This window comes from Mastigoproctus giganteus, chromosome 2 (assembly GCF_048544385.1).
Source record: "Mastigoproctus giganteus isolate SK-2022 chromosome 2, ASM4854438v1, whole genome shotgun sequence".
Taxonomy (NCBI): Eukaryota; Metazoa; Arthropoda; class Arachnida; order Uropygi; family Thelyphonidae; genus Mastigoproctus; species Mastigoproctus giganteus.
In genome coordinates, this window is record NC_143576.1 from 42,896,361 (window position 1) to 42,913,523 (window position 17,163).

A 17,163-nucleotide genomic window follows, 5' to 3' on the forward strand; every position below is an offset into this window, starting at 1 on the left:
TACACTGATGGAAGTACTGGATAGCAGAAACTATCCAGATCGACAGCTCCCAACTTCTATTATGACCCCCTATTGTATCAATAACATATGCGCCTGTGGTACAGGCTGGAACAGTATATAGAATGCCATTTTACCCTTTATTTTGTCATTTTTAAAAGTTGAGATTTTTTTGGAATTATTTCGTACTATTAAAGTTCTTCAATATTAGAGTATCAACAGATTTTTTACAGAAATCCCTTTACGAATTCTTCAAACGATTTATTGATGCAATGCTTCTCTGCAATTTTTGACGTCTCCCTATTACGATTTTTTACATAGCACGTTGGCATCTAAAACTATATTGCGCTACGTGTATTATAAATGAACAACTGTGTGTGTTGTACATGTATTTACTGTTGTATGGGCTAAAAAGATCGCGATAGAGCACGAAAAATTCGTACTCCCTCTGCCAGGGATGCTCACAGACTGCTCCAAACAAAAGATAAGTCGAAACTACTATTCTGCCAAGGAAGATGTGACTTTTTACTATTTAACGAATCCTTTGATGTTATTGTTATAGTGATTATCCGCAATTTCATCAACTAAAGATATATGCTTTTTAATAACTATTTATTTAGTTTATAATTATCATTTTCAATATATTTTTTTCCTTTAAGGCAAAAGTTGATTTCTTATATGCGACACAACTCAACTGAATGAAGATGATGAAAAACCATCACTCTTTGGTGAAAAATTTACACATGCCAATAGAAGAATGAAAAAGAAGTAGAAGCAGCACTCCATTATATTAAATTGAAACAAAATAATGTCTTTATAGAAATTATGGTACTAGATTAGAACAGAAATAACTTGGCGTGAAAAAAAGTTAAGGAACTCCAATTTCTATAAAAAGAAATAGATTTTTTTTATTATTTAGAATATTTCGCTAGAATATAATTAGTCAAAAATCATAAAGGCAATTAGTAGTTACAGAATAATGAGACAGATGAGTTGTCAACCTATTTTTATAAGTTGATAACTCACAGTCCTTCTCAAGCTTGCAAATTTCTGAATATACGAAAGGTAGCTTCCTTTAAGAATTAATTTCTTCCTTTTTCATTCATAATAAATAAGACATGTATATTTTCGCTTATCAGAAATTTCTAGAAGATAGTTTACATATCCTCTAGAATTACGCTTTTATATTAGTCAGATTTTTAGAAATTGCCCAAAGGAAATTTATAATTGTGAAACTGCAAAGCGAAATACATTTTAAAAGAAAGATTTTAAATTCGCCGTAACTTGCTTTTGAAAAGACGTTTTTAGGAATAATAATTTCACGCATGCGATTACTGTTTTATGTAACCGGCAACACAAGTTATCTTCATTTTGTTTTGAGTGGAAAATTCAGAGTGCCTCGAAACCATATTAAATGACAGTAGAAATCTGAGTATCCTCGCACTGGTTCCTCTCAGAAAGGAAGCGCACGATAGCTCAGTTTTATTAGGATTGGCATTTAAATTTTCTGCGTGTATGTGTTTAGGGCAAGCAAAGAAGAAAATCTCTAAGCACTCTGTGTTTACTTTAAATGTACCTTAACAAAGCGGCTTACACGAGCGTATTAGACTCACGCGTGCTGAAAATTTAATAGTCTGTAAATCTCTCAGTTTTTCTTCCCTGGCAAACAGAGAAATCACATAAATCAAACGTTCTTACATCCGTTTATTCTGCCAAGCCTTCGTACTTGTACAGTTTGACCTTTTCAGAATTTCTCCTCTGAAACATTCAGCCTTCTTGAAGATGGAAGTCGCCTTTCCATCTGCTACATGCACTTGGCAACTTTCTCCACTTACTTCCCGAGCATATTTGCCTTTCTAATATGATCTCTTTTAACTTGCGCACATATGTCTCGACACTTTTCTTGGAATACTTGTATACATAACGCTGTTTTTTTTTTTTATTTTCCTTAGAGTGAATCGCTAATATTAGCTACAGGGCGCTATCGGTTAAATATAAAGTTTAATGGAAATATCTAGTTTTCTTGTTGTCGATGTGACTTAAATCGTTTCAGATTTAATAATAAACTACTAATGGAAATTTAAGAATAAATTAAGGAGTTTTTTACTCCCGAATATAAATGTCTTTTTATCCCTATCTTCGACAGAGTTTTACTTAACAAACCTTCAATAAAAGATGGCTGTTAAACAAACTGCATGACTAATTTATGAAGGACTGCTTTATTCGATCTACTAGCATTTAACTACTCAAGCATGGAAAAACTTCTGTCAGAATAAAATTCCTTTTGACACATTTTGGAATAATATTTTTGACACAGTACTTCTATTACGAATCCTAACCTAATATTGATAAAAGGAACAGAAAATTTCATCGTTATCCATATTGACTCTCGAATATTACCAAATAATGTTTCAAACTGCTTATTTAAAATTTAAAATGAGCTGCAGCTTTTAAATTCGTACTTACCACGAAAATGTTAGAATAGGAGATAAGAATTAGAATAAAAGAACTTCCCAATAAGCAGTGCCATTTTAACACCTAACTACAATATATGAAATAAGGGTTAGGTCATATGATATGAGTTACTGGAAGGCAAAAAGTTGTCGAACCAACAACAGGATAGCCCAACATGTCCTAAGCTAAGTCTATGCAGAGCAGACTGGAGTCTAGAACTCAATGTTCATGTCTCATTCTCTTGTAGTACCTTTTGTAGTACCCAATCAAATAACGGCAAAACGTGAACGGGCTGCGAATATGGCGAAAAGCTGACCAAATCGAAAAATCGTAGGCTGAAATCTTGTAACTATGGAATGTGAAAATATGATCATGTACCAGCTGGGATGTCGTTGTGATCAATAAGTTCCCCCTCTGCGCCTTGTCAGAGAAACAACGGGCAGCGATCATGCTATTAAAACGATAGGTACCACAAGGCTAAATACGGGGGAAGACTCTAGCTATGCAGTGTTTGTGAACTGATTTGTTCTAGAAGTAAGATTCATTGCAAGGAAATTGTAGCTACAGCTCTGAGAACAATTTTTTGGAAGAAAGGTGGAAGCATTATTCAGTCTCGTTATGTAAGCCAAATTTAATATGAAAAGTTGGATGAAGTTGAGAGAAATTTGACCGTCCGTGCTTGCGGTCCATTTGAAGGCTCAAGAAAAGGTGAATGAGAAGATTATTTTTTAAAACGTTGGAAAGAGTAGTGGAAACCAAAGAAGGAATAGCAACGAACCGAAATTTTAATAGCAGGATAGGAAATTCCAATTATATTAATTATGAAAATTTAAAACCTAACAATAATGGTAAAAATTACTAGAAATATGACTAGAATAGTGTTAAGTGGAGAAAAATAAGAACAAAAGGCGGCTTTCAGAATAAATAACAAAATGACAGAGTGGTTTAAGGTAAAATGCTACGTAAGACAAGGTTTTTTGTGGTCACCCTCCAACTTATATAATGAGGAATTAATTTCGGAATTTTTAGAAGCTATTAAAAGTATTAGAATAGAAGTAACTAATTTCAGTAGGATTAGATATGGAATGACACAGTTATAATTACTGGAAGTAAATCAGAACAAAAGAGAGCACTTAACGAGATTCACAAGATTGATATCAAACGTGAGGAAAACAAAAATAATGGTATTCAGTGAAACGAAAAATTTAAGTAAATGTAAAATTAGAATAATTGGAAGGTTAGCAGAACAAGTAAGAGAATTCAGATACCTTGGATATTTGACACCATTAGATGGAAGAAGAGATTCCTCCAAAGTTGGAGGAATCTCCTTGAAGGAATCTCTTCAAGGAGATTCCTCCTTGAAGAGATTCCTTTAATAGTTGGAATGGAAAAGGCAGCTTTCTGGAAACACAAAGAATTCATGAGAAGGAATGTGAATGGGAAAATAAAATTAAAGATGTTGAGATGATATGTATGGCCAGTCTTCCTCTATGCATGCGAAACTTGGATTCTGAAAAAAAGAAAGTAAAGTTAAGATTAATGCTTTTGATATTTGGTATGCTCGACACTTATTAAATGGACTGATAAGATTAGGAATGAAGAAGTTTGAAAAAGAATGGGAAGCGATTACAGCTTCCAGAAAGCTGCTGGACATATTATTAGAGGATCCTCTGGAAACAGAGCAGTTAAAGCACTAGATGGCTGGATGGACAGAGAGAAACGATAAGAGGGGCCAAGACAAGAATGGTTAGATGACTTAAAGGAATGGTCAAACATGAAGAAATACTTTGATCTGAAGGGACTTGCCCAAGACAGAAAGATTTGGAAAATCATGACTGCGAACCTTCGATACGGAGACAGCACCTGATGATGATGGAGAAAAATAATAGAACCAAGAAAGACATAATAGAATATCATTATATTCGATTAAGCTTTGCAATTGGAGTAAACATCGGGTCGTATAGAGTAAATTAAAATAGGAGTAAGGGACAAAAAATGTATTAAAAGTGTTGAAATGAGAAAAACTGAATCGCTTTTAAAATTTTCAAAACCATTAAATATATACTTTTTTTTTTTTTTTTTTTTTTTTGCAAAATTTAAGCCCTCATGGATAGCAGCACACCAGGTGAAAAAAATCAGAGTTCGAGTCCATAGATGACGGGAGGAATTTTTATTGACATTTTTCACGACATGGCTGAGTTAATCGACCTCGAATGAGGCTTTCCTGCTTTTACAGTTGTTGAATTAGGACCTCCACGATGTGATTTTATTGCTTCGGCAGACTGCATTTCACTGAATATTTGTTTCTGCCCATTGCGGTAATTTTCATTACGTTCGAAATGCAGTAATGTTCACAGCTGTTGTATCCACGGGCCTTCTGACGAGATTGGATGCAACGGTCGTCTATTTTTGTTCCTTGCTTTGTTTGTCCTATTTTTCTTTTGTGTTTGGTTTACGGTATCATTTTAGTGATATTTCACATTTATTTTGCCTCAGCATGGTCAGGTGGCGCGGGTCTAAATTTATTATTTATTGTCTTATAACTTTGACTGTACAGCAGACTTTCGAAATAACGGCACGTTGGGGGATTCAAAGTGCTGTTATTTTTCGATTTTTCCGTTATCTAGAAACTTTTATTTTTAATGTATTTAATGTAGAAATAATGAGGCCAAATAAGAAATAGATTAAGAATGAATTAATACACTTCTGCTTACGCTCCTTTCTATTTTCTTCATTATATCAAATTTAGTCTGCGCGGTAGCACAGTGGCATCATCAACGTCCTCCCCATACCAGGTGAAAAAGGCCCAGGTTCAAATCCCGTCGATGACGCGAGGAGCTTTTATAGGATTTTTTCACTCCGTGGCTGAATTATTGGGTCTCAAGCGTAGATAGCAAGGTTGTTATCCCAGAAACTGGGGTTTTTCGTCCACATGGTTATATGAATTAACTTTCCGGGTGACTGTAATGTAATAGTTTGGATTATATCGAGTTTGTCACTAAGCTTTAATGTTCTTCTTTTCTTCTCTGTTTAGGAGCCATAATGAGGAGTTTTTAATTTAAAATAAATGTAAAACAGGGGTATAATCTGTGATATCAGTACAGAATTCACTTTCAAAATGGCGAAAGTAAACTAGTAGTTTCTTTTTTCGGCACGGCAAGACAAACGCGCTTATATATACATCCGATCTCGATGTGCGTTATTTCGACAGTCTCCTGTATTTTCCCTATACTTAATATATTTCAAAATTTTTAGATACGTATTCCTTACACTTTCCTTCTATTTCTACTTCTGTCTTCGTTATTTATTTGTTTCTTCGCTCATTTTCTCTTTTCATTTTTTTCATATTATTTCTTTATATATATTATAAGAACCTTTTCACAAACATAACTAAGAAACCCCTATTGGTATATGAAAAAAAGTGCAATAAAGCGGAAGTATGTATAAAGAAAAATGTTGGGAAGATTTCAGATATGGAAAACAAGGTCAGAAGAAGGAAAAACGTTTTGGTGTTTAGTTAACAAAACAATCTCAGAAGACGATAAAAACATAACTAAACGTAATAAAAATGTTAAGTGGTAGATCGAACAGAAGGAAAAAACGATATGTGATCAAATTTATGAATAAATGCTATCGGTAAATGAGATAATTCGAAAGTGTTTGTTCTATTCATACAAAATCCATACAAATTTTTAACAACGTGTATTGAAGAAGTCAGTCTCTTCCTTGTGATAAGGATTTAATATACCTTGTTAATGGATGTTCTTACTTGTGATCCCTTCCTTTTTAGGCACTGTTTAAGGGCAGAAAACAACTCCTATATCCAGAGTGGAATCAACAAAAATTGGATCCCCAAGGTCATAGATCAGCTTGCAGACATTTACTCGAAGGTGTTTTAAAGCAGATTAGGTTATTCTTTCAATGTCTGGCAGTGTGCGTTTCTTTATAGCATGTGAACTTCGTGCAGTGGCACGGGGATTACATTTGCATCCCCTGTGTTCGCAGTGGGTGCTCGGGATTCAAGGTGATAAATATGCTCGTGACAAGAACTCTGAAAATGGGAACATTTTCGGCTCACAAGAAAAGTGCAAAAGCGCGATTTCTGTTTTATCGTTAGGCTGAAAATCTCGAGTTTTGAAAATATTCCAACAGAGAAGGAATCCATAAATTATTTCCCTAAGAGCCTTGATATTTTTTTTTATAGAGAGCGGCATGCTTTCCATTTCTATATTAAATAAATTTTGATGTGTTCTTCGCAAAGAGAAAAATGGAAATTTGTATAGTTGGCGTTAAATGCCTCTTTTTCTCAGTATTAGTTGTACTTATCTCTTAAAAAAATCACACGCATGTACCAACAGTGTTGTACTGGACACTTTTGTCATTCCTCCCATCTCTGAGTTGAATTACATCGCATTTAATTAGGTGTTATTAATGTCTGACTTTTTTTGAAAAGCCAATTTCGCTTGGTGAACCTGCCGTTGTTGTTACCTTACTAATTTCAGCAGCATTAACAAATGAATGAATGAATATTTAATTTGCAGGGACATGACAAACACTAAAATGTGCTGTTTATTGTTACATTTGTCTACTGGGAAATACTCACTTACTATACAACAGAAATGTGTAGCTGCCAGCTAAGCGTATTGTATTAAAAATATGCATAATGCCTATTTCAAAGAATAAGACTATGAATGAAGTTCTCATTGCAAACCAGAGACTACAAAAAAACGGCCAAAAGGGAAAATTATGACAGCAGAGTTTCCATCTGCTGTTGGCCTTATACCTGCTTTATAAATATACCATTCATTCACACTCATCTATGTTTTTCTGGGATCTTCACTTTTCCCAAATTACCTTTATTAATCACAATTATAAGAGAATGAAGATTATTGACACATTTTAGCCTTTTATTAGAAAAAAAAAATTAATTTATATATTTTTAAATTACAGTACAAATCCCGATAGTGAACAACCAACCACAAAGACTTTGGGGTTATTTTTGATTAAAACCGTAGCCTTAGATAGCGTGTTGAACAAAATCTTCTGCATACTGCCTTCAGAACAACGAAGAACTATCTCCAGACTATAATTTACGCTGAGGTGCTCTATGCAATAGAAATTTGTCATCAGCAGCCAAGACAGAAAAGAAAAACTCTATGCCAAAGAGTGTTGGCTACTCGAGTAGGCCCCTTCATGAACGCCATATTCTTCCATGGGGACGGAAATGACATAGGTATGGACCAACCAAATGGCGAATAGATAGAGCTGCCAAGGCTACTAACCACCATAAACAGCAGAAGGCTCACAATTTCCACACAGTGTAGAAAAGTTTTGATTTCGATACCCGATGGTAGAAATTTTACTTTTAATTGCGTCAGAAACTTAAGCTATACTGCGCCCTTGTACATAATATGTATGTATATTGCGTGTGGGATGAAAATTTATTTCAGTATGGTACCCGTGTACAGGAGAAGCTATTTGAATGGGTCACACGCATTGCTAACATTTAGGAGGCTGTACATAATTTATCTCTGCTGGTTGCAACCTATGAATATAGTGACGAGGGGAAAAAATTCAATTTTAGATTACAAAAGTGAAAAATAGAAAGGGAAAAGCAAAATACCAGAACTAAAAAAATAAAAATAATAATGAAAAGAAAAATAGGAAATCAAAATTTCAGATTTGCTATCGCGATTTCAAATGCGATAGCAAATAGTAATAATACAAAGTATAATATATACAGTGGGCTTTTGAAATTGCAGCACCTGAAGGAACAGGAATACATACAGAACATGATTAATGATAGCCAAGAGTTCAAGAACTCATGATGAAGGTTGCGGAGTGTGAGAACACGTTTAATGACACAAAGTAATACTTACAACGGACAGATCAATATGATGTAAATCGACCACGTTTTTGCGGATATATTGAGCTAAGCGTCTCAGCTTAATGCCGAGACGCTTAGCTCAATGTATCCGCAATAGTACATGTGTCCTGTGCTATATCCCACAAAGCTTTTTGTATCCGGTCCCGCAGAACAGTCGTGACCTGTGCTGGCTGCAGGTAGCTCTAGATGGAATTCAATCATAACCCACACGTGCTAGATGGGGGACAAATGCGTGGACTTGGCTAGTCAAGACAGTGTATCTGCACTAAACTAAAGGGAAATCCAGGCGGTATGTGTTCGGGAGTTGCCCTGCTGAAAAATGGAGTCAAGCACCCCAACAAGAATTTCAACGACATAGCGGCGAGTAGTTAAATTACTGTTTGAAAACACAAACGTTTACCGATTATCAAAACTGACCGCTTTCACCACACCATAACACAGCACGGGGTTCAACAATTGCTCTATTATCAGTGCGCACATGATATCATAGCTACACATGTATGGGCAATCATTGCACACCAAGCAAATGTGGGATTCATCGCTAAAGAATCCAGCTGATGTTACAGCTCGTTGGATAGCAGCCAGCATGGCTCTTTGTGCGTTGTAAACTTATCGAAGGATAAGACGATCCTCCCGTTGTGCAGTCCCCACTCGTAAACTTCAAACAGCCACTGTTGCCAACATCTGTGCAATGTGGTAATTGTCACGGACTACAGATTTCGCTACATGACGAAGCGACAATCTAGACTATAGAAGGCCGACAATCTGCTGCTATCGTTGTAGAAGGTGACGACTGGTCATTCTCCACAATCTCCTTGCACTCTAAAATGGATTCCTGCGAGACAGAATCCTCTTAACTGAGTCACACACGTGTTCCTTTGACCTGAACGTTCGTTTTTATATCAGCCGATGCTCTGGCCCGATCAGGTCCGTATTATAATCATATCTCTGCCCGCGCAACACATCTACATGCTGATTTATATGCACTTCCGATCATTCCTGTCACCCATTTCCACCGCTACTCTCGTTCCCACCCTTTCGGCACACCTAAACATTGATTTCCATCGAACTCAATGGAATTTCTAATAATCTCGCTGCGCATTTGAAAAAGATCGCTGGACCGGTTGAAAACCACTGCTGTTAATTATCATAACAGAATTCCACGATGTTTTAAAGGGACAGCCCCTTCTTCTCCCACGGACAGCAAACTACAATTAGATAAGGCAACGATGTAACTGTCTGAAAAACGTCCGGTTCTCTGACAGTGTGCTGATAAAATATAATCTTTACCCAAGTCTCGTAGTTAACAAAGAAACTATTAAGAAGAAAAGGGAATTGATACAAAAGCGTGTTTTACACAAAAGCATTGTCAATAAATGAGAAAAAAATCTCAATGAAGAGATAACAGAAAGTTTTAAATATTACATACTAACACCAAAAAATGTTGAATATTAACTAGAAAGAAGGTGAAGAGAGCAAAAAAAGCTGTTTTTTTTTAGTTGATTAATAAGTAATTTTCTCTCCATCACTAATCTGATTAATCTTCTAATTAAAGAGATTACTGGGATTAATCGGATTAGTGAAGGAGCGACAATGATTTATTAATCAAGATAACCAGCGTTATTGCTGTTTGAACCTATTATACAATCTTTATTTTATAATTATTAGTTTAATAGTGATTTGCCAGTGTTCAATATTAAAATTTATGTGTAACATCTACATAAAGCAAGCAAATTCCGAGTATCCAACAGAAATCGAGCTACCCCCCCTTACAGACCTTATGCAAATTTTATTCGTGGCTATAAAAACATGGGTTGTGACGTTTTATTTTTAGCTTGGCTCACTGGGATAGCCACATCTCCAGTACTCAGGATGGCCTGTCATCGTCCTGTAGATGATTCTTTGAGATGACGGGCCGTTGGAAGACTTGAAGCCGGGCAGTCGCAGGCGGAGGTGGCACGTTGACTTAATGTGTCGTCTCGGCACCATGGAAGCAGTTGATTTATCGCTCCGTGAAAATTGTATTTAAAAATGAGTTTTAAATGTGCCGATTTTCAGGATTTTTGTCCAGCAGCAAGATTTTAGGAGGAGAATATCAGCAGTAAGAAACATTTTGAGATTTATAGGATTTTAACCAGATTTCTGCGTTATTCTCTATTTCCTTTGTGTGTGAGACAGTTCACCATGCCGCTCACAATGGGGAAGTAGGGAAGAGCTCCGGTATAACGGGGCCGCCGCATTTAAATCTGGTTCCTGACTGGGAAGGGCGTTCCCCCTTGTGCTTCCCTGGGCTGGAAGAGTACCCCAACAAACTGTGTTAATTTTGGTTCATTCAAACATTTTCTACGATATGTTTAGTGTCCTGCCACCATAAACACTTCATGGTAAGGACTGAACTTTTCTAGCTCACCATCGGTTTTCGGCACCGTCGAAAACCATAAAGAAATTAATTCTGTCACTCTACCTGTATTTTTAATTTGGGTGTTCTCCCCCACTAAGATGACCGTGGGGGATGGCCCAAAACAACTTCCGAGCACCAAACGGCTTCTAATTGAGTCAGGAACTTGTTGGCCACTTTCCTTCCCTTCCCAGGTTGGGTGGGTGGGTGGTAGGGGACGGTTTTTCTGTTTTCTCTCCGTTCCCCCTTTTCTTCGCCAGATGGGGAAATGGGCCTGCCCCACTGCCTCCTTTATTGCCCCCATATTTCTGACTTTCCCCCAGTCTTCAGTTCTCTCCTCCACTTTATCTAAACCATCAGCAGATGCCCCACACGTCAAAGTTCAAACACGAAACGCTTACCTCTTGCCCTCATCAAATTTCAGCTACAAGAAGCGCTGGCCAAGGTCGCCCGAGGGCTACATCAACCAGAATAGACCATTATATGGCTGTAACCGCAAGACGCAACCCTACATGTCCTATCATCAACTGTCTCTTGAGGCTGCTGCGGCCATAGGTTGAAACAATTCCAACCGGAATGTGTTAAGAAGGCTCAATTCAAGAGGACTCTACGTAAGGAAGCCAATGGTTTGTAATCCAATAACCCAATCCACTGCAGAGCTCATCGAAATTGGTACCATGAACTTGTGACTTGGAGCCCTAACATTTGGGGAACAGTTCGGTTCCCTGATGAGTCTCGTCTTAGCCTACAATGAGATTCTAGACCTTATTTCATGTGTAGACAACGAGGAATGTTACCATTCCTCTAACATTAGGGAAAGAGACACTAATGGTGGAGGCAGTGTTCTCGTGTGGGTCGGAATAATGATCAACTGCCGTACCCCCCTTCCTGTTTTTGATAGGGGTACTGTAACTGTGCAGAGGTACCACGAACAGTAAGTGCGATTTTAGGGGTGAGGCCGGCTCAAATTTTCTTTTCATGCACGGCAATGTCACTGCACATAGAGCTCAAGTGGTGGAAGAATATCTTGAAACTGAAGATATCCAAAGACTGCCGTGGCCATCATGACGAGACTTAAATCCGATCGAATATGTGCAGAGGCCCTTGAGTGTCGCATTTCTCGCCGACAGTCAACTGCTCGGTCACTTGGTGAGCTAAGGTGTGCGCTGGTGGAAGAATGGGATTTGTTGTCACAGAATCTTGTTGTTGCTGCTATTTGGTTTAACGACGCAAGGGTTGTTGTGGCCAAATTGTGTCTGTTCATAGGTTATGTAGAGGCAACATATTGTTATAGATGTTAAATTATATCCTCCTGTGCAGGCCAATACATTTTAAATATGTCAAAAGTTCGTCTATATTTGCTTCATTTCCTATAAAATGAGATAAATCATGTGAGGTATTTCAACTTGGAAAGTGACTGAAAGGTGCTAGATCTGATGGTTGAATGTAACTGCCAATCAACCAGAAAATGACGGACCGTAAGTTGTCTTTGACACAGAACCTTGTAGACACCTTTATATCGAGCATGGTTCACAGCTGTCAGAGGCCTGTTTAGCCTTTGGAGGGGGGGGGGTCATACCCCATACTGATGTTATGTGACCATATTTTCTAGCATCTTGTATCGACTTCTGTAATGTGACCTTTTTGGTAATTCTTATACAGCCCCTTTCTCTTATACTTATCCGAAGTGTCTTGCTGTGTCCTCATTTCATTGTTATTCTATGGTACACCATCATACCAAATTTTTTAATAGCTGTTTTATTCATACATCGTCGAAGTTCACAGTATTCGAAACATATTGTATCTGTAAAGTGTTCTGTGGTCAATTTTCTGGACGAAACCCCCTTTTTCTGGAGAATAAAACATGCTGTCCTTGTCTGAAAACGACTATCGCATCGTTTTTGAGCAAAGAGAAAATAAAAATTCTTCTCTTACTTTACATTATTTGACTACGACCATATTCTATCTGGTATGGAGAGGAAGGTGATTATAATCGCTCTTCTACGCGCGAGGGCTGCAATCAGGAATATGGAGTCCTCTGAGGTGTGTAAACATTGATCTATTCATAAGCCGACAGGTTTTAATCGGAAATTTTCTAAATAAATAAACGTTTATACTACGGAGGAAAGAGGAATTCTCCATAAAATATGACAAAATTCTTATAAACAGCCAATGGTTTCTACAACTGTTTATCGGCATTTTGCCATATTTTGTGGCATCAGGAAGATTTAAACAAGCGTATGGTGATGATGATACTACTACTACTACTAATAATAATAATGAGCCTGGAGTGTCAGGTGACACATGTTGACTATCCCTCAGAAACAATCCAACACATCACCGCACGAGGCAAAGTGACCACCCAGACGGAATACACTCGTAGACACGACCAGGTAGCCAGATACATCAGACGCTAACAAGGAAATACCTCAGAATACATCAGAAGCTAGCATGGAAATACCAGTTGATCGAAGAAAGTGTACCATATTACAAGTACGAACCCCAGGCAGTTCTGGAAATCCCAACATACAAGCTGTAATGGGACTGCGCCATAATAACGGATAAGACAATCCCGCACAACAGACCGGACATAACCCTTGTGGACAATATGACAAAGGCTACATACCTGGTTGGCACAGTGGTGCCACACTGGCAACTTCCAGAAAAACCACTAAGAAAAGATCAGGAAGTACAAGGACCTAAGACGAGATCGAATGAATGTGGCATATGCAACAAGTAACGACAATCCCGATCATCGTTTCAACCACCGGTATGACGCCAAAAGGCCTAACACAGCAGCCTAGCAGCAATAGGTCTCCCAGAGGTCTCCTCCTGGAGTTCCTACAAGGAACTTCAGAAAGTCGCAATCCTGAACACCTGTAGGATAGTCAGAGTTCCTCGACCAACAGTAACACCAAACATAACAACCACACTGTGCACTTGGTACCAGTATCCGTCACGGGGTGGAATCCCCCCAATCAGGGAGATATAATATAATAATAATAGTTCTTGGACACTGACTGTTTTTGCTATAAAGCCGCCGTAGCCGAATGGTCAACGCGAGGGTGCATAAGTACACGTGCCTTGAGTAACTGAGGTTCAAGCCCGTGACCGCTGAATACCGTGCTGTTTCTTGTATTCTCTCTATCTTGTCAACTCCTCTGACCGTTTGGTCGTCTCGAAGTATAAACAGAAAATGTATTTATTTATTTGCATAAGGCGCTTGTGATTTCTAACAAATATTATCGCCCTGATTCTATTTTGTAATATAAAGTAAACAAGCATCCGAGCTATGCGGACGATCTCATTGCTGTAACTGAATTTAGATTTCCAGCACGAATTTTGAAATACTCAAAAATAATTGTTTTCAACGTCTGGAAAGGAACGACCATAATAACCCCATGTATGAAATGAAGCGTGAGGTACAATTAAGTAATCTGTCTCTTAAAAAAAAGGAACAAATTTTTATATTATTTATATATCGCATTAGCATTTAAGGCTGCGCTGACGTGGAACAAGTGGCAGTAAATTTTTACGTGAGTCCACCTTAAGGAATAGAAAAAGAAAAAGGAAACAGAAGAAACGTAGAACGTTTCCATATTTGCTTTATCTTTAGGAAAAGCTTCAATGGAACCGCTGGATGTAGAAATCAAGTAGGCGTATAGGACAGAAAAAAGGTCAGGCTAATCACATTAGAAAGGAATCAGAGAACTCGGCTACAAATCTCACATAATGCAGTTATTATTATTTTTTTTCTTCTGAAATATTTCGAAATCAGTTTTGGGTATACCGGAGACGTATTCCTAATCGATACGCACTTTGATGGAGACGGAAAAGGTAAGTCATCACTGATTTACAAATATTATATATTTGTAATTAAATTCAGTATATTCTTTTCTTCATTTCAAACACTGTCCACCGTGATAGTATAGTGGGTTAACCACTTGCCATTCGTTTGAAGAGGTTGGGTTCGAATGCGGTCTATTAATTGGAGGAACTTCTAAAGTCATTTTCTATCAAGCTGCAGTAGTCGATCTCGGGTGGTGGGTTTGTTTGTTTGTTTGTTTGTTGTTGGGTTTTATTGGCGCATTAGCAACTAAGGCTATAATGCACCAAAACCTGGTCGGGTGGTGGGAGTAGATCCCCTACCCCCAGTGAGTTATTCTAGTTTTTTCAGCCCAAACGACATTCGAATCGACCCGAGACAACACACATACTATACGTACAACTACGCAATATGGTCTCAATCGCTAATTAGCCTACAATAGCAAACACTGATGTTTGAACGTTCGTTATGAAAACCACGACTTCGATAAAAGCTGAACGTTTAAAATGGAATTGAGACTTGAGATATTTAGAACAAGGGCTGACACAACTAAGGTCATCAGGTATCAATACGTTATGTTTGTAAAATACCTCTATTCGGTGGTCAGTTCATCATCTGAACAGGCCACCGAATAGAGGTATTTTGCAAACAAAAAATCTCTTAAAAAAAAAAAAAGAGTTAAAATCACACATCCTTTGTTCTATACAAGTTTGTCCGACCTTGTTGGGATTCGAAGATTTCCATACAGTGGGAAAAAACAGATTTCCTAGCCAATGTGCTAATCGCCAGTACCATAGAAATGAAAAATGGTTTCGATTTTTATCAAAATAACAAAAGAGTAACTGCTTTAGCGGGAGATTTAATAATACTCAGATGAAAAAGAGAAACAGAAATGGCATATCACGCATCTGGTATTGTTTTAATGCCAAACAAATCAAGGCTGCTAACTATTAGATTAATCTCTTGGCTTTGATTAGATTAATGTGTTGGCCATGATTAGTCTAATCTCTTGAATAGAACCAAAACCCTATTTCTACCGTTATAAAGGGGAGTTCGTACATGGGCATAAAAAAAAATTATAACTTATTCTCTGTCTTAAAATGAAGAAATGTAAATTTAAAAAATAGTCAGCAACATGCGACTGCAAACTAATTTGATAGCATGAATTCTTCAGAAAATTTCTTCGAACGGTTTCAACCCGTTTCACAGAACAGATTACATCGCGAACAAAATATTACAGCGCGGTGATCCAATCTTTGTAAGAAAATTTGCAAAAATAACTGAATTAATGTCATTATTAATAAATTGGCTCTTGACGTTTAATTAATCGAGCTGCTAAGATTTCTTGACAACGGCATCAACATGCGTCGAAAAATGACAAACACCATTCAAAATCAAAGATCTAAAATCATTAATGTAGTATAAAGCAGATGGCCTGGTCCAATCAGTATAAAAGTACAATAAAAACTTGAGATTTCTAGATGGCAGAAAAATTAAACTTTGCATTTGCCTATCTTTATCGATGTGTAGATCAGCAACAGAATTTAGGGGTGAACTTTTGAAGATTCAGAAAAACTTCTATTAAGAAATGATATAACTATAAGTGCAGTTCTTACACACTCATATTTTAATGAAACTAGCAGCGAAGCTCTTCGAATTCAGCTGGAGATTATAGATATTTGATTTAAATTTATTTTGAATACAAGGTTCAACGAAGCCGTGTGCTACATGTCTCATAAAACGTATTTGTTCAAATACTATTACAGAGCTGCGATTTTCCTTGCTATAACAGGTCCTTTTGTTTGGATGAATTTTAAAAAAAAACTTCCACACTGTTCAGCAGTGATTATGGCCACACTACTAGGTACGTTTTGACTTTCTGCATTCCGTACAATTTTCCGCAAATCAAAACGTTTGATTTTCTGCTTTCCTTTCAGAATGCAGAAAATCAAAATAGCTATGAATTATATTAGAATAGTCCATTTTCAAAGTGGAGTCCGACAGTGAGGTTTGTCAAAAGCAAAAAGCTGCGATTGAATTTTTAATAGCACAGAAGAAACAGTGTCGGATATTGTAAACTTTCTAGGAACATGACGTTATCGATAGACTACCATCATGAAGGAATCATGATGGACAACACAGTGGATGCCTAATCTCATTATAACACCAAACAACTTACAATGGCACCACTCCATGGGATCAGCGTGACAAAACAAGGAGGTGACATCTCAATTAGTAATGGAAGTGTGAATGCAATAACAGTAATACTATTCGACATATATTGCAAGGAAGCCACAGGCTTTTGCTGCACTGGAGAAAAAAGTAGATAAGAAAATACAAATTATATGCTATCCAGTTGACCTTTGAATTCATTCAAACTGTCAGCCGCAACTACCTGCGAGGGCAACTCGTTAAAAACAATCAACGACTCGCTGTCTAAAAGAAAACTTCAATGAACTTAATATAAACCTCAACCCATGTAATTTGAATTTATGGCAGCTAGTTCAGGGATTCTTTATAACAGTGAGAATTTCGCCTTCATTCATTTTACTAATCTCCTCAGAGCCTTATAAACCTCAAGGTCATCTCTATGGTGCCTGG